Here is a 25,805-nt window from a genome sequence, read left to right as displayed (position 1 = left end):
CTTCTTCCTTGAATTGTTTTGTTTATGTTCTTTGCTGGTTTTACTACTAATCTTGTCCTTATTCCTTATTGATTATGGGAGCTATTTATATAACCTGGGTAAAATGTGTTTTTGTATAAAATGCATGTTAACTACTTTTTCACAGCTTTACTCTTTAAATTTGTCTTAACAGATTATTATTTGTTTTGTGGGGTTTTGTTTGTTTTTACTACAGTGAACCCATATATGTCAATATGTTGCTTTAAAGCTTTAGTACCTTGCTTGGAAAGTAAGCTGATTAAAAATATCCTCCTATATTTATTTCAAATAAATGTGTATGTATTTTTTAAGCTCCTTTTCTGAAATTTACTTAGGGGTATGGTATGCAGTATGAATCTAATGTGATCCTTTTTAAAAATGGATAGTGAATTTCATATCACAGTGCATTGAATTGTCAGTTCTCCTCGCTGATTTAAATTTACCCTTTTAAGATAAGCTGAATTCCCATATATACCCAGGTCAGTTTCTGAATCTCTGTGCTTTTCTTTTGGTCTATTTGTCTCTTCCAGTACCAATACCACACTTGTATATAACTATCATGTGGTGGGCAGCTGCCAAGGTGTTCCCAATGATTCCTGCCTCCTGGTATTCACAGTCTTGTATAGTCCCCTCTTCTCTTATACCAAGGCTGGTCTGTGCAATCAATAGCATATGACAGAGGAGATTGTATGTCACTTCCGTTTTGGATTTCCCTCTCTCCCATCACTTGCACTGGGAAAAACCAGATGCCCTGTCCTATAAGCAGCCTATAGAGAGGCTTTTATGGCAAAGAACAGAAGCCTCCCACCAACAGGCACATGTGTGAGCTTGGAAATAGATTTTCCAGCCCCTTCAGATAACTGCAGTGCTGACCGACATCTTGAGTGCAACTTCAAGAGAGAGCCTCAGCCAGCTAAGTCATTCCAGATTACTGATCCTCAGAAACTGCGTGACACAATAAATACCTGTTATTTCATTTTATTTTTTAATGTTTTATTTATTTTTGAGAGAGAGAGACAGAGAGAGAGAGACATAGTATAAGAGGGGGAGGGTCAGAGAGAGAGAGAGAGAGAGAGAGAGAGAGAGAGAGAGAGAGAGAATCCAAAACAGGCTCCAGGCTCTGAACTATCAGCACAGAGCCCAACATGGGGCTCGAACTCCGGAACGGTGAGATCATGATCTAAGCCAAAGTCTGATACCCAACAGAGCTACCCAGGCACCCCTCTGTTGTTTTAAAATGCCAGATTTGGAGTCACTTTGTTACACAGCAATAGATAACTAGTACATATTGCTTTATAACACATCTTGGTATTCAATAGAGGAAGTCTTCCACTAAAGCTCATTTTCCCCCAACAGTTTCTTAGCATTATCTTCTCATTTTATGAACTTCAAAATTCACTTTTCAAGTTCCATAAAGAATCCTCTTGGGATTGGGACTGAGACTACATTGATTTTAAGAGATTAAATTTAAGACATCAGACAACTGTAAACATTGAGTCTTCCCATCTAGGAAAATGCATATGTCTCTCCATTTATTCAGGTTTTTTTCATATCTTCCAGAAAAGTTTTATTTCTCTTCATAAAAGTATTTAATATTTACTTAATTTATTTCTAGGTCTTTTATCTTAATTCCATTGAGATATATTCTTTTCCCATCACTTTTTTAAATTGTTGTTATTGTTGCTGTTTTTTTTAATGATTACAGGAATAGAATTTAGTGATTCATCATTTACATATAACACCCAGTGCTCATCCCAACAAGTGCCTTTCTGAATACCTATCAACAATTTAGCCCTTCCCCCCCCACCCAACTCCCCTCCAGCAACCCTCAGTTTGTTCTCTGTATTTAAGAATCTCTTGTGGCTTTTCTCTCTCTCTGTTTTTACATTATTTTTGCTTCCCTTTCCTTATGTTCATCTGTTTTGTATCTTAAATTCCACATATGAGTGAAATCATATATTTGTCTTTCTCTGACTTATTTTGCTTAGCATAATACATTCTAGTTCCATCCATGTTGTTGGAAATGGCAAGATTTCATTCCTTTTGATTGCCAGGTAATATTTCATTATGTATATATACCACATCTTCTTTATCCATTCATCAGTTAATGGACATTTGGGCTCTTTCCATATTTCGGCTATTGTCAATAGTGCTGCTATAAACATTGGGGTGCATGTATCCCTTTGAATCAGTATCCTTTGGATACTGTATCCTTTGGATAAATACCTAGTAGTGCAATTGCTCAGTTGTAGGGTAGTTCTATTTTTAATTTTTTGAGGAACCTCCATACTGTTCCAGAGTGGCTACACCAGTTTGCATTGCCACCAGCAATACATCCTTGCCATCATCTGTTGTTGCCTGAGTTGTTAATGTTAGCCATTCTGACAGGTGTGAGGTGATATCTCATTGTGGTTTTGATTTGTATTTCCCTGACAGTGGGTGATGTTGAGCATTTTTTTCATGTGTCTGTTAGCCATCTGGATGTCTTCTTTGGAAAAGTGTCTATTCATGTTTTTGCCCATTTCTTCACTGGATTATTTGTTTTTGGGTTATTTATTATGATAAGTTCTTTATGTTGGATACTAACCCTTTATCTGATATGTCACTTGCAAATATCTTCCCCCATTCTGTTGGTTGCCTTTTGGTTTTGCTGATTGTGTCCTTGGCTGTGCAGAAGCTTCTTATCTTGTTGAGGTCCTAATAGTTCATTTTTGCTTTTGTTTCCCTTGTCTCCAGAGACATGTCAAGTAAGAAGGTGCTGCAGCCAAGGTCAGAGAGGTTGTTGCCTGTTTTCTCCTCTAGGATTTTGATGGCCTCCTGTCTTATGTTTAGGTCTTTCATCCATTTTGAGTTTATTTTTGTTTATGGTGTAAGAAAGTGGCCCAGATTCATTCTTCTGCATGTCCCTGTCCAGTTTTCCCAACACCATTTGTTTTTATTCCATTGGATATTCTTTCCTGCTTAGTCAAAAATTAGTTGGCCATATGTTTGTGGGTCCATTTCTGGGTTCTCCATTCTGTTCCATTGATCTATGTGTCTGTTTTTTTGCCAGTACCATACTGTCTTGATGATTACAGCTTTGTAATACAGCTTGAAGTCTGGAATTGTGATGCCTCCAGCTCTGCTTTTCTTTTTCAAATTGCTTTGGTTATTTGGGGTTTTTTCTGGTTCCATGCAAATTTAAGGATTGTTCTATCTCTGTGAAGAATTCTGGTGTTATTTTGATAGGGATTGCATTGAATATGTAGATTGATTTGGGTTGTATCGACATTTTACCAATATTGTTCTTCTAATCCATGAGCATGGAAAGTTTTTCCATTTTTTTTGCATCTTCTTCAATTCCTTTCATAAGCTTTCTATAGTTGTCAGTGTACAGATTTTTCATCTCTTTGGTTAGGTTTATTCCTAGGTGTTTTATGATTTTTGGTACAATTGTAAATGGTACCAATTTCTTGATTTCTCTTTCTGGTGCTTCATTATTGGCATATAGAAATGCAACTGATTTCTGTATATTGATTCACATCCTGCAACTTTGCTGAATTCGTGGGTCAGTTCTAACAGTTTTTTGGTGGAGTCTTTTGGGTTTTCTAGATAGGGTATCATGTTGTCTGTGAAGAGTGAGAGTTTGACTTCCTCCTTGCCCATTTGGATGCCTTTTATTTCTTTGTGTTGTCTGATTGCAGAGGCTAAGACTTCCAATACTATGTTGAATAACAGTGGCGAGAGTGGACATCCCTGTCTTGTTCCTGACCTTAGGGGGAAAGCTCTCAGTTTCCCCATTGAGGATGATATTGGCATTGGGTTGTTCATATATGGCTTTTATGATCTCGAGGTATGATCCTTCCATCCCTACTTTCTTGAGGGTTTTTATCAAGAAGGGATGCTGTATTTTGTCAAATGTTTCTCTGCATCTATTGAGAGGATCATGTGGTTCTTATCCTTTCTTTTTTTGATGTGATGAATCACATTAATTGTTTTGTGGATATTGAACCAGCCCTGCATCCCAGGAATAACTCCCACTTGGTCGTGGTGAATGATTCTTTTAATGTATTGTTGGATGCGGTTTGCTAGTATCTTGTTGAGAATTTTTGCACCCATGTTCATCAGGGAAATTGGTTTCTGTTCAGTGAGCTCTTTGTCTGATTTTGTAATCAAGGTAATGCTGGCTTCATAGAATGAGTTTGGAAATTTTCCTTCCATTTCTATTTTTTGGAACAGCTTCAAGAGAATAGGTGTTAACTCTTCTTTAAATGTTTGGTAGAACTCCCCTGCAAAGCCATCAAACCCTGGACTCTTGTTTGTTGGGAGATTTTAGACTACTGATTCAATTTCTTTACTGGTTATGGGTCTGTTCAAATTTCCTGTTTCTTCCTGTTTCAGTCTTGGTAGTTTATATGTTTCTAGGAATTTGTCCATTTTTTCCAGATTGCCCATTTGTGGGCATATGATTGCTCATAATATTCCTTTATTATTGTTTATATTTCTGTGGTATTGGTTGTGATCTCTCCTCTTTCATTAGTGATTTTATTTATTTGGGTCCTCTCCTTTTTCTTTTTGATCAGTCTGGCTAGAGGTTTATCAATTTTATTAACTCTTTCAAAGAACAAGCTCCTGGTTTCATTGATCTGTTCTATTTTTTTTTATTTTGATATCATTGGCTTCTGCTTTAATATTTATTATTTCCCTTCTTCTGCTGGTTTTTGGCTTTATTTGCTGTTCTTTTTACAGCTCTTTTAGGTATAAGGTTAGGTTGCATATTTGAGACTTTTCTTCCTTCTTTAGGAAGGCTTGGATTGCTATGTAATTCCTTCTTATGATCACCTTTGCTGCCTCCCAGAGATTTTGGGCTCTCATGTTTCATTTTCATTGGCTTCCATGTACTTTTTAATTTCCTCTTTCATTTCTTGGCTAACCCATTCATTCTTTAGTAGAATGTTATTTAATCTCCAAGTATTCATTATCTTTCCAATTTTTTTCTTGTGGTTGATTTAGAGTTTTATAGCATTATGGTCTGGAAATATGCAAGGTATGATCTCAATCTTTTTGTCCTTGCTGAGAGCTGATTTGTGACCTGTATGTGATCTATTCTGGAGAATGTTCCATGTGCACTCAAGAAGAATGTGTATTCTGCTGCTTTAGGATGATATGTTCTGAATATATCTGTTAGGTCCATCCAGTCCAGTGTGTCATTCAAAGCCATCGTTTCCTTGTTGGTTTTCTATTTAGATGACCTGTCCATTGCTGTAAGTGGGGTTTTGAAGTCTCCTACTATTACAATATTATTATCAATTAGTTTCTTTATGTTTGTGATTAATTGATTCATATATCTGGGTGATTCGACATTGGGGGAATAAATATTTACAATTGTTAGATCTTCCTGGTGGATGGACCCCTTGATTATTATATAATGCCCCTTTTCATCTCTTATTGCAGGCCTTTCTTTAAAATCTAGTTTGTCTGATATAAGTATGGCTACTGCAGCTTTCTTTTGATGACCATTAGAATGCTAGATGGTTCTCCATCCACTTACTTTCAATCTGCAGGTGTCTTTAGGTATAAAATGAGTCTCTTGTAAACAGCATACATATGGGTCTTATTTTATTATCCATTTTGACACCCTATGTCTTTTGATTGGAGCGTTTAGTCCATTGACATTTAGAGTGAGTACTGAAAGATATGAATTTATTGCCATTATGATGCTTGTAGACTTGGAGTTTCTGGTGGTGTTCTCTGGTGCTTTCTAGTCTTTATTGTTTTTGGTCTTTTTTGTTTTGTTTTGTCTTTTCTCTACTCAAAGGGCCCCACTTAAAATTTCTTGCAGGGTGGGTTTAGTGGTCACAAACTTCACAAACTCTTTTAGTTTTTGTTTTTCTGGGAAACCCTTTATCTTTCCTATTTTGAATGACAGGCTTGCTGGATAAAGAATTCTTGGCTGCATATTTTTCTGATTCAGCATATTGAAATATATCCTGCCACTCCTTTCTGGCCTGCCAAGTTTCTTTGGATAGGTCTGCAGCAAACCTGATTTGTCTTCACTTAAAGGTTAAGGACTTTTTTCTCCCTTGCTGTTTTCATAATTCTATCCTTATCTGTGTATTTGTGAATTTGACTATGATATGCCTTGGTGATGGTCGGTTTTTATTGAATACAGTGGGAGTTTGTGCTTCTTAGATTTTGATGTCTGTGTCCTTCCTCAGATTAGGAAAGTTTTCCACTATAATTTGCTCACACAAATCTTCTGTCCTTTTTTTCTCTCTCTTCATCTTCCAGGACTCCTATAATTGGATGTTAATCCATTTTAATAAGTCACTGAGTTCTCTAAGTCTTTTATTGTGATCTATTTCCTTTGTTTCCCTTCTTTCTTTCTGCTTCATTAGTCTCCATAATTGTATATTTTATATCGCTGATTTGCTGCTCTGCTTCATCCATCCTTGCTGTCATGGCATCCATTCAAGATTGCATCTTAGTTATAGCATTTTTAATTTTGCCCTGACTAGGTTTTACTTCTTTTATCTCCACAAAAAGGGATTCTATGCTTTTTCCAACCCTAGCTAGTATTCTTATTATCGTGATTCTAAATTCTAATTCCGATATCTTGCTTATATTTGTGTTGATTAAGCCCCTGGATGTCATTTCTTTCTGTTCTTTCTTTTGGGGTGAATCCCTTCATTTTGTCATTTTGGAGGAAGAAAAAATTAATAAAATTACAAATTAAAATTAAAACTTTCAAAACAAAACAAAAAAACTAAATAGGGGAAGCTAGATCCTACTGTGTGTTTTGATCTGATTGTTGAAAGAAGCTTGATTAGAATAGAGAAAAAAAAGGGGGGAAAAGGAAAAAAAGTAAGAAAAAATTTTAAATTAAAAAATTATATAATAAAACAGAATGAAGTGAAATAGAATAAAAATTTTTAAAAATAAAGTGAAAAAAATAAAAGAAAAATATTTTTTTTCTTTCTGAATCCAAGAAAGGGAAAAAAAGAAAGAAAAAAGAAAACAATTTAAGCAAAAACAGAAGCAAATAAAATGAACAAATAAATGAACCAGCAAACAGAATGAAACCTGAATGAAGTTACGTCCAGCCTCCCCTAGAACTGAAACTATGAAGTCCTTTATAGTCCATACACTAAGCAGGTGGAGTGACTTGTGCTGGTCTTCTAGGGGATGTGCTTGGAGGGCACAGCTGGGTGAGGCTTGGTGTAAGCCCACTAGTTGCCACTGCGTAGCTTACTATGGTGGATCTGAGTGGCGTGCATGCATATCCTTGCACATGTGCGTGTGCAGGAGAGGTGGAAATGGCTTCACCCAGCTCCCTCATCTCTGTCACGGGAACTTTAAGCTCTCACTTACCTGTGATCAAGGACCCCCCCCCCCTTTGTCTCAGGCTTCTGTCTACTCCGTGCCTGTGCCCTGTCCATGTCCAAGCTCTCTGCCTGCCAGGTGGCACCCCCCCCCCAGAGTTTTATCTCAGATGGAGTTATGTTTCAAAATTCCACACTTCAGAGACCCCCGTGGCTTGGACCCATTCTGACTCTCAGGGGAGGGTCTCACTGAGCAATGGCTGGGTGCTGGCTTGCCCCAGAAAATGTCTGTGTGATTGTGCAGTGACAGAGGTTCACAGATTATGGCGAACCACAACACATAGCCAGCACCATGTTTCACTGCCCTCTGGTATCTTTGTCCCAATTCCAGCAAATGTGGCTGCTTTCTGGAGTACACTGGGACCTTTGCCTAAGGGAAGGCCATATGGCCTCTACCAAATGCACTCCAAGCAGGGGGAACTGCTATTCTCCATGTGACACACAGACCCCTCAGACCTCACTGCCTACTCCTGGGGATTTGTCCTACTTCCTCACCAGAGCACCACCAGGCACTGAGCTATGAAACTTCAGACTGTGTTCCACTGTTTATAGAATCATGATGGTATTAAAACCCTCTCCTTTCTTCCCATCAATGGTTTTAAGGAACAGATTTCTTGTTCAGTCCTTTGCGAGTGTTACTCTCCAGCTACTTTTGGGGGAGTGCTTTTCTCCCGTGATCCCAATGCACTCTCCCCCTTTCTCTGTCCTCTCTCCACAAAAACAGCTCCCTACCCTCTGCAGCTTTTCTTTACCCCAGTTCACCTCTCCACACCACGTACCAGCCAAGTTCTGTGGCTCAAGTTATGCAGATTATTGTGTTAATCCTCAGATCAATTTCCTAGGTATACAAAATGGTTTGGTGCTCATCTACCTGTATTTCTGGGACAAGAGAAGCTCAGGTCTCCATGCTGTTCTGCCATCTTAACTCCTCTCCCCATTTTCAAATTGCTTATTGATAATACATAGGAAAATTATTGAGTTTTGTACCTTGATTTTGAATCTTCCTCTTTTACTTTGAACTCTTGGTTCAAGTAGTTCTACTATTGATTCTCTTGAATTTTCTAGGGAGGAAAATATGACCTGCAAGTACTGACCATTTGATATGACTCTTCCTTTCCAAGATTTATTCCTCTTCTATTTGTGTCTTATGACACTAAGAGCCCCAAAATAATGTTAATTTGAAGCAGAGACAGTAAACTTGTTGGGCTCTAGTGGAAATGGGTAAGGACTTTGTGATTAAGATTGATTCACTGGGGCATTCACTTTCACATGTCCCCCTTTCTGCAAAGAAAGCTTTCATACTCCTCTTATTTTCTAAACTTCTAATCTAATAGACTTTTGCCTGCTGCTTTTTAAAAAAAAAAAAGATTGATTCACTGCACTTTCCTAGTAGATATCGTTGATCAGGTTGGGGAATTTCCTTATATTCCTGGCTTACAAATGGTTATTTTTGTTGCTGTTTTTATTACAATTTCATGATTTTTTCAAATTTTTTTGGCATCTATTCAGATAGTTGTATTATTTTTCCTTTATTATAGTCATAAACTGATAGTGAATCTTCCATGTATAATGGGTTAGTCCTATTACATCATGATTTATTGTTCTTTTAATATTCTGCTAGATTCTCTTTTCTGAAATTTTATTTAGGATTTTTTATTTCATAAGTGACAACAGACTATAGTCTTCTGTGCTATTTATTGCATGGTTTTGCTATTGAGACTACTGTAGTATGGAATGAGTTAGAAAACTTCTCTACATTTTGTATAATCTGGAAGAGTTTCCACAGTATAAACATTTTTTTCTTATAGGTATGGGGAGTTAAACTATCTGTAAGTATATTTTCAATTTTTTTATTTTTACTTTTTAGTTTAGAGAGAGAGCGAGAGCATGTGAGTGGGGGAAAGGAGAAGGGGAAAGAGAATCTTAAGCAGGCTCCACACTCAGTGCAAAACCCTACACAAGACTCATTCCCGTGACCCTGGGATGATGACTGAGCTGAAATCAAGAGTTGGTTGCTCGGGGCGCCTGGGTGGCTCAGTCGGTTAAGCGTCCGACTTCGGCTCAGGTCACGATCTCGCGGTCCGTGGGTTCGAGCCCCGCGTCGGGCTCTGGGCTGATGGCTCAGAGCCTGGAGCCTGCTTCCGATTCTGTGTCTCCCTCTCTCTCTGACCCTCCCCCGTTCATGCTCTGTCTCTCTCTGTCTCAAAAATAAATAAACTTAAAAAAAAAAAAAAGAGTTGGTTGCTCAACCTACTAAGCCACCAGGAGCCCCTCAATTTCTTTTATACTTCTTGAGCTATTCCACTTTTTAGTTCTTCTTCAGTTGATTTCGATTATCCATATTTCTGCTACAAAGGCATTTCATTTTATTTAAATATTCATATAGGTTGCCATACAATGTATTAGATGATCTCTTACAATTTTAGAAATTCCTCTACCCTATAGTTATCTTTTGTCATTCCTAATAATTTATCAGTTATTCCTCTCTTCCTTTTCTTCATCAGACTTGTTGCTGGTTTGTCTATTTTACTGGTCTTTTAGAGAACCATACTTGGGTACTGATCAGGATTGCAATCATGGAAGGGTTTTGCTTGTTACTTATTCTTTAAATTATTATTTTCTGCTTTTCTTTTTATTGCTTCCTTCCTGATATGTACTTTGGATTTATTTTTTTTTTCCCTTAGCCCTGGAGCTGTGTCCTTAATCATTTACTTTCTATCTCTCTTGTTTTTCTAATAATGTATTTCAACTATAAATTTTCCTCTCGGTTGTACTTTGGCTGCATTCCACAGGAAATATTCCACATTCTTGTTTTTGTTCACTTCTAAATAGTTTATAATTTCAGTTTTTATTTTCTTTCTTCCAAACATGATTTAATTTTTAATTTCCAGGTCTGTAGTTTGCTTTTACTTCTGTTTTGTTGTTGTTGTTTTCCTATCCTTTTGTTGTTGTTGTTGTTGTTAATTTCTAATTGTATTACAATGTCATATGTGATTGTGACCTATGTGACTTCCTATGTGCTGTTGGACACAGTTCTTCATGTATCTATTAGATTAAGTTTATAAATTATGTTATTCAAAATTTACCTGTTGTCACTTACTTTTGTCTACGTAGCCTGCTAATGTCTAAGGAACATGTTCCATATGAAGTTTCATGATTTATTTAAGAAATAAATGAGTTTGCTGGTTTGAACTTTTTTAAAAAAAATTTTTTAATGTTTATTTTTGAGAGAGATAGAGACAGTGTGTGAGCAGGGGAGGGACAGAGAGAGGAAGACACAGAATCCAAAGCAGGATCCAGGCTCTGAGCTGTCAGCATAGAGCCCGACACGGGGCTCAAACTCATGAACCGTGAGATCATGACCTGAGCTGAAGTTGGTCGCCCAACCAACTGAGCCACCCAGGCGCCCCCAGTGGTTTGAACTTTTTATCAATATGAAATAACCATTTTATTCTGTAATGCTTTTGCCTTTATTTCTATTTGGTCTTGAATTAGTATTGCCATATATCCTTTTTCAAATTTTTATTTGCCTCATACTTTTTTCTTCTTTATTTTCAACCTGTTCATTTATTTATTTATTTATTTATTTATTTATTTTTATGAAATTTATTGACAAATTGGTTTCCATACAACACCCAGTGCTCATCCCAAAAGGTGCCCTCCTCAATACCCATCACCCACCCTCCCCTCCCTCCCACCCCCCATCAACCCTCAGTTTGTTCTCAGTTTTTAACAGTCTCTTATGCTTTGGCTCTCTCCCACTCTAACGTCTTTTTTTTTTTTTCCTTCCCCTCCCCCATGGGTTCCTGTTAAGTTTCTCAGGATCCACATAAGAGTGAAACCATATGGTATCTGTCTTTCTCTGTATGGCTTATTTCACTTAGCATTACACTCTCCAGTTCCATCCACGTTGCTACAAAGGGCCATATTTCATTTTTTCTCATTGCCACATAGTACTCCATTGTGTATATATACCACAATTTCTTTATCCATTCATCAGTTGATGGACATTTAGGCTCTTTCCATAATTTGGCTATTGTTGAGAGTGCTGCTATGAACATTGGGGTACAAGTGCCCCTATGCATCAGTACTCCTGTATCCCTTGGATAAATTCCTAGCAGTGCTATTGCTGGGTCATAGGGTAGGTCTATTTTTAATTTTCTGAGGAACCTTCACACTGCTTTCCAGAGCGGCTGCACCAATTTGCATTCCCACCAACAGTGCAAGAGGGTTCCCGTTTCTCCACATCCTCTCCAGCATCTATAGTCTCCTGATTGGTTCATTTTGGCCACTCTGACTGGCGTGAGGTGATACCTGAGTGTGGTTTTGATTTGTATTTCCCTGATAAGGAGCGACGCTGAACATCTTTTCATGTGCCTGTTGGCCATCTGGATGTCTTCTTTAGAGAAGTGTCTATTCATGTTTTCTGCCCATTTCTTCACTGGGTTATTTGTTTTTCGGGTGTGGAGTTTGGTGAGCTCTTTATAGATTTTAGATACTAGCCCTTTGTCCGATATGTCATTTGCAAATATCTTTTCCCATTCCGTTGGTTGCCTTTTAGTTTTGTTGGTTGTTTCCTTTGCTGTGCAGAAGCTTTTTATCTTCATAAGGTCCCAGTAATTCACTTTTGCTTTTAATTCCCTTGCCTTTGGGGATGTGTCGAATAAGAGATTGCTACGGCTGAGGTCAGAGAGATCTTTTCCTGCTTTCTCCTCTAAGGTTTTGATGGTTTCCTGTCTCACATTTAGGTCCTTTATCCATTTTGAGTTTATTTTTGTAAATGGTGTGAGAAAGTGGTCTAGTTTCAACCTTCTGCATGTTGCTGTCCAGTTCTCCCAGCACCATTTGTTAAAGAGGCTGTCTTTTTTCCATTGGATGTTCTTTCCTGCTTTGTCAAAGATGAGTTGGCCATACGTTTGTGGGTCTAGTTCTGGGGTTTCTATTCTATTCCATTGGTCTGTGTGTCTGTTTTTGTGCCAATACCATGCTGTCTTGATGATGACAGCTTTGTAGTAGAGGCTAAAGTCTGGGATTGTGATGCCTCCTGCTTTGGTCTTCTTCTTCAAAATTACTTTGGCTATTCGGGGCCTTTTGTGGTTCCATATGAATTTTAGGATTGCTTGTTCTAGTTTCGAGAAGAATGCTGGTGCAATTTTGATTGGGATTGCATTGAATGTGTAGATAGCTTTGGGTAGTATTGACATTTTGACAATATTTATTTTTCCAATCCATGAGCAGGGAATGTCTTTCCATTTCTTTAAATCTTCTTCAATTACCTTCATAAGCTTTCTATAGTTTTCAGCATACAGATCCTTTACATCTTTGGTTAGATTTATTCCTAGGTATTTTATGCTTCTTGGTGCAATTGTGAATGGGATCAGTTTCTTTATTTGTCTTTCTGTGGCTTCATTGTTAGTGTATAAGAATGCAACTGATTTCTGTACATTGATTTTGTATCCTGCAACTTTGCTGAATTCATGTATGGTGGAGTCTATCGGATTTTCCATGTATAATATCATGTCATCTGCAAAAAGCGAAAGCTTGACTTCATCTTTGCCAATTTTGATGCCTTTGATTTCCTTTTGTTGTCTGATTGCTGATGCTAGAACTTCCAGCACTATGTTAAACAACAGCGGTGAGAGTGGGCATCCCTGTCGTGTTCCTGATCTCAGGGAAAAAGCTCTCAGTTTTTCCCCGTTGAGGATGATGTTAGCTGTGGGCTTTTCATAAATGGCTTTTATGATCTTTAAGTATGTTCCTTCTATCCCGACTTTCTCAAGGGTTTTTATTAAGAAAGGGTGCTGGATTTTGTCAAAGGCCTTTTCTGCATCGATTGACAGGATCATATGGTTCTTCTCTTTTTTTTTGTTAATGTGATGTATCATGTTGATTGATTTGCGAATGTTGAACCAGCCCTGCATCCCAGGAATGAATCCCACTTGATCATGGTGAATAATTCTTTTTATATGCTGTTGAATTCGATTTGCTAGTATCTTATTGAGAATTTTTGCATCCATATTCATCAGGGATATTGGCCTGTAGTTCTCTTTTTTTACTGGGTCTCTGTCTGGTTTAGGAATCAAAGTAATACTGGCTTCATAGAATGAGTCTGGAAGTTTTCCTTCCCTTTCTATTTCTTGGAATAGCTTGAGAAGGATAGGTATTATCTCTGCTTTAAATGTCTGGTAGAACTCCCCTGGGAAGCCATCTGGTCCTGGACTCTTATTTGTTGGGAGATTTTTGATAACCGATTCAATTTCTTCGCTGGTTATGGGTCTGTTCAAGCTTTCTATTTCCTCCTGATTGAGTTTTGGAAGAGTGTGGGTGTTCAGGAATGTGTCCATTTCTTCCAGGTTGTCCAATTTGTTGGCATATAATTTTTCATAGTATTCCCTGATAATTGTTTGTATCTCTGAGGGATTGGTTGTAATCATTCCATTTTCATTCATGATTTTATCTATTTGGGTCATCTCCCTTTTCTTTTTGAGAAGTCTGGCTAGAGGTTTGTCAATTTTGTTTATTTTTTCAAAAAACCAACTCTTGGTTTCGTTGATCTGCTCTACAGTTTTTTTAGATTATATATTGTTTATTTCTGCTCTGATCTTTATTATTTCTCTTCTTCTGTGGGTTTAGGCTGCCTTTGCTGTTCTGCTTCTATTTCCTTTAGGTGTGCTGTTAGATTTTGTATTTGGGATTTTTCTTGTTTCTTGAGATAGGCCTGGATTGCAATGTATTTTCCTCTCAGGACTGCCTTCGCTGCGTCCCAAAGCATTTGGATTGTTGTATTTTCATTTTCGTTTGTTTCCATATATTTTTTGATTTCTTCTCTAATTGCCTGGTTGACCCACTCATTCGTTAGTAGGGTGTTCTTTAACCTCCACGCTTTTGGAGGTTTTCCAGACTTTTTCCTGTGGTTGATTTCAAGCTTCATAGCATTGTGGTCTGAAAGTATGCATGGTATAATTTCAATTCTTGTAAACTTATGAAGGGCTGTTTTGTGACCCAGTATATGATCTATCTTGGAGAATGTTCCATGTGCACTCGAGAAGAAAGTATATTCTGTTGCTTTGGGATGCAGAGTTCTAAATATATCTGTCAAGTCCATCTGATCCAATGTCTCATTCAGGGCCCTTGTTTCTTTATTGACCGTGTGTCTAGATGATCTATCCATTTCTGTAAGTGGGGTGTTAAAGTCCCCTGCAATTACCACATTCTTATCAATAAGGTTGCTTCTGTTTATGAGTAATTGTTTTATATACTTGGGGGCTCCGGTATTCGGCGCATAGACATTTATAATTGTTAGCTCTTCCTGATGGATAGACCCTGTAACTATTATATAATGTCCTTCTTCATCTCTTGTTACAGCCTTTAATTTAAAGTCTAGTTTGTCTGATATAAGTATGGCTACTCCAGCTTTCTTTTGGCTTCCAGTAGCATGATAAATAGTTCTCCATCCCCTCACTCTCAATCTAAAGGTGTCCTCAGGTCTAAAATGAGTCTCTTGTAGACAGCAAATAGATGGGTCTTGTTTTTTTATCCATTCTGATACCCTATGTCTTTTGGTTGGCGCATTTAATCCGTTTACATTCAGTGTTATTATAGAAAGATACGGGTTTAGAGTCATTGTGATGTCTGTATGTTTTATGCTTGTAGTGATGTCTCTGGTACTTTGTCTCACAGGGTCCCCCTTAGGATCTCTTGTAGGGCTGGTTTAGTGGTGACAAATTCCTTCAGTTTTTGTTTGTTTGGGAAGACCTTTATCTCTCCTTCTATTCTAAGTGACAGACTTGCTGGATAAAGGATTCTCGGCTGCATATTTTTGCTGTCTAGCACCCTGAAAATCTCGTGCCAATTCTTTCTGGCCTGCCAAGTTTCAAAAGAGAGGTCAGTCACGAGTCTTATAGGTCTCCCTTTATATGTGAGGGCACGTTTACCCCTTGCTGCTTTCAGAATTTTCTCTTTATCCTTGTATTTTGCCAGTTTCACTATGATATGTCGTGCAGAAGATCGATTCAAGTTACGTCTGAAGGGAGTTCTCTGTGCCTCTTGGATTTCAATGCCTTTTTCCTTCCCCAGTTCAGGGAAGTTCTCAGCTATTATTTCTTCAAGTACCCCTTCAGCACCTTTCCCTCTCTCTTCCTCCTCTGGAATACCAATTATGCGTATATTATTTCTTTTTAGTGTATCACTTAGTTCTCTAATTTTCCCCTCATACTCCTGGATTTTTTTATCTCTCTTTTTCTCAGCTTCCTCTTTTTCCATAACTTTATCTTCTAGTTCACCTATTCTCTCCTCTGCCTCTTCCATCCGAGCCGTGGTGGTTTGCATTTTGTTTTGCATTTCCTTTAAAGCGTTTTTCAGCTCCTCGTGACTGTTCCTTAGTCCCTTGATCTCTGTAGCAAGAGATTCTCTGCTGTCCTGTATACTGTTTTCCAGCCCAGCGATTAATTTTATGACTATTATTCTAAATTCACTTTCTGTTATATTATTTAAATCCTTTTTGATCAGCTCATTAGCTGTTGTTATTTCCTGGAGATTCTTCTGAGGGGAATTCTTCCGCTTGGTCATTTTGGATAGTCCCTGGTGTGGTGAGGACCTGCAGGGCACTTCCCCTGTGCTGTGGTGTATAACTGGAGTTGGTGGGCGGGGCCACAGTCAGTCCTGATGTCTGCCCCCAGCCCACCGCTGGGGCCACAGTCAGACTGGTGTGTGCCTTCTCTTCCCCTCTCCTAGGGGTGGGATTCACTGTGGGGTGGCGTGGCCCGTCTGGGCTACTTGCACACTGCCAGGCTTGTGATGCTGGGGATCTGGCGTATTAGCTGGGGTGGGAAGGCAAGGTGCACGGCGGCAGGGGGGGCACGCTTAGCTCGCTTCTCCTTAGGTGATCCACTTCAGGAGGGGCCCTGTGGCAGCCGGAGGGAGTCAGATCCGCTGCCGGAGGTTTGGCTCCGCAGAAGCACAGAGTTGGGTGTTTGCGCGGAGGGAGCAATTTCCCTGGCCGGAACCGGTTCCCTTTGGGATTTTGGCTGGGGGATGGGCGGGGGAGATGGCGCTGGCGAGCGCCTTTGTTCCCCGCCAAACTGAGCTCTGTCGTCCGGGGGCCCCGCAGCTCACCCTCCCTTTGTCCTCCAGCCTTCCCGCTTTCGGAGCAGAGCTGTTAACTTATGACCTCCCAGACGCTAAGTCGCGCTTGCTGTCGGAACACAGTCCGTCAGGCCCCTCCGCTTTTGCAAGCCGGACTCGAGGGCTCTGCTTGGCTGGCGAGCCGCCCCTCTGCCCCGGCTCCCTCCCGCCAGTCCGTGGAGCGCGCACCGCCTCGCCGCCCTTCCTACCCTCTTCCGTGGGCCTCTCGTCTGCACTTGGGTCCGGTGACTCCGTTCTGCTAATCCTCTGGCGGTTTTCTGGGTTATTTAGGCAGGTGTATGTGGAATCTAAGTGATCAGCAGGACGCGCGGTGAGCCCAGCGTCCTCCTACGCCGCCATCTTCCTGCGCCTCCTCCTGTTCATTTATTTTTAAGTCAAGTCTTAGATTGACAACATGAAAGTATTTAACAAGAGAACCTTTGTTTTTTATAGGTGTATTTAGGCTTTATTTATATGTGAAACTATTAATATTTTTAGGCTTATTTCCACGATATTATTTTATTTTATATTTCATATTCACCATGGTTTCTTGTTTGTTTTGTTTTGTTTTATTCCCTGACATTTTTTGACTTGGTTGCATTTTCTTTCCAACACATTTTTTCCTCTTAATGATTTGAAAGTTGTATATTCTATTTCTGTTCTCCTAAAATCTAAAGCTATGGTTCTAAACTTTACTGTGCATCAGAATCATTGGAAGAGACTTTTAAAACACAGATTGCTAAACCTCACAGCCAGATTCACTAATTCAGGAATTCTAAGGTTAGATCCAAGAATTTACATTTCTAACACCTTCTCAGATGATGAGGTGCTCCTGGTCTGGGGAACTGCACTTTGGTTCCAGAAGTTTCTCTTACTTTGTTAAATTTAACATTGAATTTTTCTTTTTTTCTTTTTTTAATGTTTTTATTTATTTTTGAGACCGAGAGAGACAGAGCATGAGCAGGGGAGGGGCAGAGAGTGAGGGAGACACAGAATCTGAAGCAGGCTCCAGGCTCTGAGCTGTCAGCACAGGGCCTGACATGGGGCTCGAACTCACAAACCATGAGATCATGACCTGAGCTGAAGTCCAAGTCAGACGCTCAACCAACTGAGCCACCCAGGCACCCCAACATTGAATTTTTCTATAAATATTTATATTTTGTCTATTTAATTTTTTGTTTTATTTAACAATACATTATTTAATTTTTTAATGTTTATTTATTTTTGAAAGAGATAGAGCACAAGCAGGGGAGAAAAAGGAGACACAGAATCTGAGGCAGGCCTCAAGCTCTGAGCCATCAGCACATTGCCCAACACAGGGCTCAAACTCAAGAACTGTGAGATCATGACCTGAGCTGAAGTTAGATGCTTAACCCACTGAGCCACCCAGGTGCCCCAACAATAAATTATTTAAATTGCTACAATGTATTCCCTTACATTGTTTGAACCTATCACAAGTAGTGAACCTATCATAGATTCACTAATCTTTTACTGGTAAATATTTAGGTTATTTCTAAATTCTTACCATGATAAACAATACTTCAACCAACATTCTAAAACATTCATCTTTGCATATTTGTCCAATTATTTCCTCAGAAAAAATACTTATAAGTAGAGCAAATGGGTCAAAGGTATGCACATTTCATATGAATTAATATGTATTGTGAGATTTCCCACCAAATATATTTGATAAAAGTTGTCAAATTTCCCTCCAAAAAGATTATACCAAATACTTGAGAAAAGAGTGGAGGATATCAGTGAGACCCTTAACAAAGAGATAAAAAACAAATAATCAGATATTAAAAACACAATAAATGAAATTAAAAATATGCTAGATGGAATAAATAGTAGACTAAAGGAGCAGAAGAATAAATCAGTGACTTGGAGAACAGAGTAATGGAAAGTAATCAAGCTGGGCAGGTGATAGAAAAAAATTATGCAAAAGAGAATAGACTTAGAAAACTTACTGAACCATCAAGCTTAATAACATTTGCATTGGGAGGAGCCAAGATAGTGGAACAGCACAGAAGCTTTTTGTGTGTCTTGCATCCATGAAATACAGCCAGACCAACACTAAACCATCCTGTACACCTAGAAAACTGATTGGAGGATTAACACAACAATCTGCACAACTTGAACCACAGAATTCAGCAGGTCCGTGGCACAGAGAGCTGAACTTGGGGAGTGAGAAGCCATGAAAGGTAGGGAACCACTTTTGCAGGCTAAGAGAGGATGGAGACTGGGGAGGGGGGAGCATACTGGAACAGCACCCCTCCCCAAAAGCAGCTGGAGAGAAAGAGGAAAATTGGAAACAGCCACAGGGACTAAACTAAAAGGGAGAAAGGAGACAGGAGAGGGTTTAAATTCCATTAAGACTGTAAACAAAGGGAGCGCAAAGGCTGCAACTCCGGAGCTCAATACCTGGCGGTGCTCTGGTGGGAAGGGCAAATCCCCAGGAACAGAGTGGGGTCCGGGAGGCTCTCAGGCCACACGGGGAAAAGCAGTTCCACTGCTGGAAGTACATTTGGTAGAGACTGTTGAAGCCACCTGGTCCCAGCAGACCCCGGAAGGCAGCCACATTCACTGGTGCTAGGGCAAGGTCGTTGAGGGTGAGGCCTGGTGCCAGATGTGTGTTGGGATTTTCCATAATCCCTGAAATGCTGCTGCTACACTGTCTCATGAACTTTTTGGGGGGCGGGCTGGCACCTGCCCAGTCTCGGGGCACCAGCAACAGCAGGGTGTTCCTGGGTGCAGCCAACATTCAGCCATTGCTCATTCAGCCATTGCTCAGTGAGACCCTCCTGCAGAGGGGTGGAACGGGTCAAAGCCACAGTCCTTCAGAAGTAAGGGGCTGGGGAAAACAGCTGCATCTGAGACAAAACTTGGGAGAGAGGTACTGCCTGGGGCCTCGTCAAGGAGAGTGAAAAAGCAGGAGTGGACAAGAGCTGAAGACAGAGGACCAGTGCACGATTGCTGATCCAGGAGAACAGACTGGCTGGCTAGGTGGTGCCATTTTCACTGCTCCCGCACATGCGCATACGCACCTATGAGCACCGCAACAATCCACCCCAGTAGGCTAGCAGCGAAATCTAGTGGAGAGTGGAGCTGTTACACCGAGCCCTGCCCAACTGGGCCAACTTCGCTCTTCAAGAACACAAGTCTCGGCTTAATTTATAGAGTATAAAGAGCTACATAGACTTACCTCTAGGGGAAAATGAAGCAATTTCAGTCCTACTTCAATCTGTTAGCATGTTCATCTATTCAATTGTTTTTCTTTTTTTTTCCTTTTTCCTTTTTCTCTTTTACAATTCTTTCCTTTTTCTTGAATACAGAAAGAGAAAAACTTCATTTTTATTTTCAATTTTTATTAAAAATATCTGTCTTTAATTTTTATTACTATATTTTTTACTTTTGTGTAAACTTTTTCAAATTCTAGTTTACTTCCATAATTTCATTTTAGTCTACTTCAGTGTACTCACGTTTTCAAATTTTCAAACAATTTCCTTTTTTTCTTTCTTTTTCTTTTTTCTCTTTTTCAATCCTTTTTCTTGAATGCAGAAAGAGAAAAACTTCATTTTTACTTTTCAATTTCTTTTAAAATATTTGTATTTAATTTTTATTACTATAGTTTTTGGTTTTATGTAAATTTTTTCAAATTCTATCTTACTCCCATCATTTTATTTTAGTCTACTACAGTGTATTCACCTTTTCAAATTTTCAAATGATTTCTTTTTCTTTTTTCTTTTCTTTTTTCTTTTTTCTCTTTTTTGTTTCTTTTCTTTTTTCTTAAATACAGAAGATGAAAAAATTCATATTTATTTTTAATTTTTATTAAAAATATTTTTCTTTAATTTGTTTTTCTACTATATTCTTTACTTTTCTATTTATTTTTTTAAATTCTATTTTACCCCCATCATTTCATTTTAGTCTACTTCAGTGTATTCATTTTTTCAAATTCTCAAACAATTTCCTTTTTTCTCCCCCCCTTTTTTCTCTAATGTCACATCATCTATTCGATTTGTGTGTGTGTTTTTAATTTTTAATTTTAATATTTTTTAATTTTAATTTTTTTTAATTTCAATTTTTCTACATTATTAATTCCTTTTCTCCCTTCAAAATGACAAAACGAAGGAATTCACCCCAAAAAAAGATCACGAAGAAATGACAGCCAGGGATTTAACCAACACAGACACAAGCAAGATGTCTGAACCAGAATTTAGAATCACGATAATAAGAATACTAGCTGGAGTCAAAAATAGATTAGAATCCTTTTCTGCAGAGATAAAAGAAGTAAAAAATAGCCAGAATGAAATTAAAAATGCTATAACTGAGCTGCAATCACGGATGGATGCAGCAGCGGCAAGGATGGATGAGGCAGAACAGAGAATCAGTGATATAGAGGACAAACTTATAGGGAATAACGAAGCAGAAAAAAAGAGGAAGATTAAGGCAAAAGAGCACGATTTAAGAATTACAGAAATCAGTGACTCATTAAAAAGGAACAACATCAGAATCATAGGGGTCCCAGAGGAGGAAGAGAGAGAAATAGGGGTAGAAGGGTTATGTGAGCAAATCATAGCAGAAAACTTTCCTAACCTGGGGAAAGACACAGACATCAAAACCCAGGAAGCACAGAGGACCCCCATTAGATTCAACAAAAACCGACCATCAACAAGGCATATCATAGTCAAATTCACAAAATACTCAGGCAAGGAGAGAATCATGAAAGCAGCAAGGGAAAAGAAGTCCCTAACCTACAAGGGAAGACAGATCAGGTTTGCAGCAGACCTATCCACAGAAACTTGGCAGGCCAGAAAGGAGTGGCGGGATATATTCAGTGTGCTGAATCAGAAAAATATGCAGCCAAGAATTCTTTATCCAGCAAGGCTATCATTCAAAATAGAAGGAGAGATAAAAAGTTTCCCAGACAAACAAACATTAAAGGAGTTTGTGACCACTAAACCAGCCCTGCAAGAAATTTTAAGGGGGACTCTCTGAGGGGAGAAAAGATGAAAAAAAAATATATATATATATATATATGTAGAAATAATACAATAATACAATATATATACATATATATAATTTATATATATAAGTAAATACCAAAAGCAACAAAATATTAGAAAGGACCAAAGAACATCACCAGAAACTCCAACTCTATAAGCATCATAATGGCAATAAATTCATATCTTTCAGTATTCACTCTAAACGTCAATGGACTCAATGCTCCAATCAAAAGACATAGGATAACAGAATGGATAAGAAAACAAGATCCATCTATATGCTGTTTACAAGGGACCCACTTTAGACCTAAAGACACCTTCAGGTTGAAAATAAGGGGATGGAGAACCCTCTATCATGCTAATGGTCAACAAAAGACAGCTGGAGTAGCCATACTTATATCAGACAATTTAGACTTTAAAATAAAGACTGTATCAAGAGATGCAGAAGGGCATTATATCATAATCAAGGGGTCTATAGACCAAGAAGACCTAACAATTGTAAATGTTTTTGAGCCAAATGTGGGAATACCCAAATATATACATTAATTAATCACAAACATAAAGAAACTCATCGATAGTAATACCATAATAGTAGGGGACTTCAACACCCCACTCACAGCAATGGATAGATCATCTAATCAAAAAATCAACAAGGAAACAATGGCTTTGAATGCCACACTGGACCAGATGGACTTAACAGAGATATTCAGAACATTTCATCCTAAAGCAGCAGAACATATATTCTTCTCCAGTGCACATGGAATGTTCTCCAGAATAGACCATATACTGGGACACAAATCAGCCCTAAGTAAGTACAAAAAGATCGAGATCATACCATGCATATTTTCAGACCACAATGCTATGAAACTCGAAATCAACCACAAGAAAAAATTTGTAAAGGTAACAATTACTTGGAGACTAAAGAACATCCTACTAAAGAATGAATGGGCTAACCAAGCAGTTACAGAGGAATTAAAAATTATATGGAAGTCAATGAAAATGATAGCACCACAACCCAAAACCTCTGGGATGCAGCAAAGGTGGTCATAAGAGGAAAGTATATAGCAATCCAGGTCTTCCTAAAGAAGGAAAAAAGATCTCAGATACACAACCTAACCTTATGCCTTAAGGAGCTGGAAAAAGAACAGCAAATAAAACCCAAAACCAGCAGAAGACAGGAAATAATAAAGATTAGAGCAGAAATTAATGCTATCGAAACCAAAAAAACAGTAGAACAGATCAATGAAATCAGGAGCTGGTTCTTTGAATGAATTAACAAAATTGATAAACCAGTAGCCAGTTTGATCAAGAAGAAAAAGGAAAGGACCCAAATAAGTAAAATCAAGAATGAAAGAGGAGAGATCACAATGAGCACAACAGAAATAAAAACAATAATAAGAGAATATTATCAGCAATTATATGCCAATAAAATGGGCAATCTGGAAGAAATGGACAAATTCCTAGAAACATATACCCTACCAAAACTGAAACAGGAAGAAATAGAAAATTTGAACAGACCCATAACCAGTAAGGAAATCGAATTAGTAATCAAAAATCTGCCAAAAAACAAGAGTCCAGGACCACATGGCTTTCCAGGGGAATTCTACCAAACATTTAAGGAAGAGTTAACACCTATTATCTTGAAACTGTTCCAAGAAATAGAAATGGAAGGAAAACTTCCAAACTCTTTCTTTGAAGCCAACATTACTCTGATTCCAAAACCAGAGAGAGACCCCAGTAAAAAGGAGAACTATAGATCAATTTCCCTGATGAACATGGATGCAAAAATCCTCAACAAGATATTAGCCAACCAGATCCAACAATACATAAAAAGAATTATTCACCACAACCAAGTGGGATTTATACCTGGGATGCAGGGTTGGTTCAATATCCTCAAAACAATTAATGTGATTCATCACATCAAAAAAAGAAAGGACAAGAACTATATGATCCTCTCAATAGATGCAGAGAAAGCATTCGACAAAATACAGCATCCTTCTTGATAAAAACCCTCAAGAAAGTAGGGATGGAAGGATCATACCTCGAGATCATAAAAGCCATATATGAACAACCCAATGCCAATATCATCCTCAATGGGGAAACTGAGAGCTTTCCCCCTAAGGTCAGGGGGAAGAAGGTCAGGGGGAAACAAGACAGGGATGTCCACTCTCGCCACTGTTATTCAACATAGTATTGGAAGTCTTAGCCTCTGCAATCAGACAACACAAAGAAATAAAAGGCATCCAAATCATCCAGGAGGAAATCAAATTTTCACTCTTCACAGATGACATGATACTCTATATGGAAAACCCAAAAGATTCCACCAAAAACTGCTAGAACTGATTCATGAATTCAGCAAAGTTGCAGGATATAAAAAATCAATGCACAGAAATCAGTTGCATTCCTATACACCAACAATGAAGCGACAGAAAGAGAAATCAAGGAATCGATCCCGTTGACAGTTGCACAAAAAAACATAAAATATCTAGGAATAAATCTAACCAAAGAGGTGAAAATCTATACAGTGAAAACTATAGAAATCTTATGAAAGAAATTGAAGAAGACACAAAAAAATGGAAAAAAGATTCCATGCTCCTGGATAGGAAGAACAAATATTGCTAAAATGTCAATACTACCCAAAGCAATCTACATATTCAATGCAATCCCTATCAAAGTAACACCAGCATTCTTCACAGAGCTAGAACAAATAATCCTGAAATTTGTACAGAACCAGAAAAGACCCCGAACAGCCAAAGCGATCTTGAAAAAGAAAACCAAAGCAGAAGGCATCACAATCCCAGACTTGAAGCTATACTACAAAGCTGTAATCATCAAGACAGTATGGTACTGGCACAAGAACAGACACTCAGATCAATGGAACAGAATAGAGAACCCAGAAATGGACCCACAAACGTATGGCCAACTAATCTTTGACAAAGCAGGAAAGAATATCCAATGGAATAAAGACAGTCTCTTCAGCAAGTGGTGCTGGGAAAACTGGACAGAGACATGCAGAAGAATGAACCTGGGCCACTTTCTTACACCACACACAAAAATAAACTCAAAATGGATAAAAGACCTCAAAGTAAGACAGGAAGCCATCAAAATCCTCAAGAAGAAAGCAGGCAAAAACCTCTTTGATCTTGACGGCAGCAACTTCTTACTCAACACGTCTCCGGAGGCAAGGGAAACAAACGCAAAAATGAACTACTGGGACCTCATCAAAATAAAAAGCTTCTGCACAGTGAAGGAAACAATCAACAAAACTAAAAGGCAACTGACAGAATGGGAGAAGATATTTGCAAATGACATATCAGATAAAGGGTTAGTATCCAAAATCTATAAAGAACTTATTAAACTCAACACCCAAAAAACAAATAATCCAGTGAAGAAATGGGTAAAAGACATGAATAGACACTTCTCCAAGGAAGACATCCAGATGGCCAACCAACAGATGAAAAAATGCTCAACATCACTCATCATCAGGGAAATACAAATCAAAACCACAATGAGATACCACCTTACACCTGTCAGAATGGCTAACATTAACAACTCAGGCAACAACAGATGTTGGCGAGGATGTAGAAAAAGAGGATCTCGTTTGCACTGTTGGTGGCAATGCAAGCTAGTGCAGCCACTCTGGAAAACAGTATGGAGGTTCGTCAAAAAACTAAAAATAGAACTACCCTACGAGCCAGCAATTGCACTACTAGGCATTTATCCAAGGGATACAGATGTGCTGTTGTGAAGGGACACATGCACCCCCGTGTTTATAGCAACACTATCAACAGTAGCCAAAGTATGGAAAGAGCTCAAAGGTCCATCGATAGATGAATGGATAAAGAAAATGTGGTACATATATAAAATGGAGTATTACTTGGCAATCAAAAAGAATGCAATCTTGCCATTTGCAACTACGTGGATGGAACTGGAGGATATTATGCTAAGTGAAATTAGTCAGAGAAAGACAAAAATCATATGACTTCACTCATATGAGGATTTTAAGAGACAAAATAGATGAACATAAGGGAAGGGAAACAAAAATATTATAAAAACAGGGGGACAAAACGGAAGAGACTCATAAATATGGAGAATAAACTGAGGGTGGCTGGAGGGGTTGTGGGAGGAGGGATGGGCTAAATGCATAAGAGGCATTAAGGAATCTACTCCTGAAATCATTGTTTCACTATATGCTAATTTGGATGTAAATTTTAAAAAATAAAAAATAAAATAAAAAAAATAACATTTGCATTATAGGATTCTAGAAGAAGAGAGACAAAGGGGGCACAAAATTTATTTG

The 25,805-nt window shown here is 38.4% G+C and overlaps 1 long non-coding RNA gene across 2 annotated transcripts in view; it reads right to left on the bottom strand.

The window, feature by feature from the left end:
• The window catches only part of LOC115508780, a 291,964-nt gene that overhangs the window by 47,243 nt on the left and 218,916 nt on the right, over positions 1-25,805 (bottom strand). The gene's annotated exons all lie outside the window — the stretch shown is intronic.

The sequence above is a fragment of the Lynx canadensis genome, chromosome A2 (assembly GCF_007474595.2).
Source record: "Lynx canadensis isolate LIC74 chromosome A2, mLynCan4.pri.v2, whole genome shotgun sequence".
In the NCBI taxonomy this organism is placed as follows: domain Eukaryota; kingdom Metazoa; phylum Chordata; class Mammalia; order Carnivora; family Felidae; genus Lynx; species Lynx canadensis.
This window is presented reverse-complemented; position numbering and strand designations above follow the sequence as displayed.